The sequence below is a fragment of the Gopherus flavomarginatus genome, unplaced genomic scaffold (assembly GCF_025201925.1).
Source record: "Gopherus flavomarginatus isolate rGopFla2 unplaced genomic scaffold, rGopFla2.mat.asm mat_scaffold_35_arrow_ctg1, whole genome shotgun sequence".
NCBI lineage: Eukaryota > Metazoa > Chordata > Testudines > Testudinidae > Gopherus > Gopherus flavomarginatus.
The window spans coordinates 2,479,517-2,480,753 of NW_026115064.1; positions in this window are offsets into that span (position 1 = coordinate 2,479,517).

The window sequence follows — 1,237 nt, forward strand, 5'->3', positions numbered from 1 at the left end:
AGCTTCATAATCCCACAGGAAGGGCCGCTCCCCAGTGGTCTCACAGAGTTAGGGAGAGAAGGCAGTGCCCTATTTGCGCAGGAAGGGCCGTTCCCCAGTGGTCTCGCAGAGCTAGGGAGAGAAGGCAGCGCCCTAATCCCGCAGGAACGGCTGCTCTCCAGGCCCCTGGCAGAGCTAGGGAGAGAAGACAGCGCCCTAATCCAGTAGGAAAGATCGCTCCCCAGTGGTTTCGCAGAGACAGGGAGAGGAGGTAGCGCCCTTATCCCGCAGGAAAGGCCATTCCCTAGTGGTCTCGCAGAACTAGGGAGAGAAGGTAGCGCCCATATCCCGCAGTAAGGACTGGTCCCCAGTGGTCTCAGAGCTAGGGAGAGGAGGCAGCGCCCTAATCCCGCAGGAACGGCCGCTTCCCAGTGGTCTCGCAGAGCTAGGGAGAGAAGGCAGCGCCCTATTCCCGCGGAATGGTCCGCTCCCCAATGGTCTCGCAGACCTAAGGAGAGAAGGCAGCCCCCTAATCCCACAGGAACGGCAGATCCCCAGTCCCCTGGCAGAGTTAGGGAGAGAAGGCAGCGCCCTATTTCCGCAGGAAAGATCGCTCACCAGTGGTTTCGCTGAGCTAGGGAGAGGAGGCAGCATCCTAATACCGCAGGATGGGCTGCTCCCCAGTAGTCTCTCAGAGCGAGGGAGAGGAGGCAGCGCCCTAATCCCACAGGAACAGTCGCTTCCCGGTGGTCTCGGAGAGCTAGGGAGAGGAGGCAGCGCCCTATTCCCGCAGGAATGGCCGCTCCCCAGTGGTTTGACAGAGCTAGGGAGAGAAGGCAGCGCCCAAATACCACAGGAACTTCCGCTTCCCAGTGGTCTCGCAGAGCTAGGGAGAGAAGGCAGCGCCCTAGTCCGGCAGGAGGGGCCGCTCCCAGTGGTCTCGCAGAGCTAGGGAGAGAAGGCAGCGCCCTCTTCCCGCAGGAATTGCCGCTCCCCAGTGGTCTCTCAGAGCTAGGGAGAGAAGGCAGCGCCCTAATAACGCAGGAACAGCCGCTTCCCAGTGATCTCGCAGAGCTAGAGAGAGAAGGCAGAGCCCTAACTCCGCAGGAAGGGCCGCTCCTCAGTGGTCTCGTAGAGCTAAGGAGAAAACGCAGCAAATTAATCCCGCAGAAACAGCCGCTGCCCAGTGGTCTCGCAGAGCTACGGACAGCAGGCAGCGAGCTAATCCCGCAGGAAAGGCTGCTCCTCAGTGGTCTCG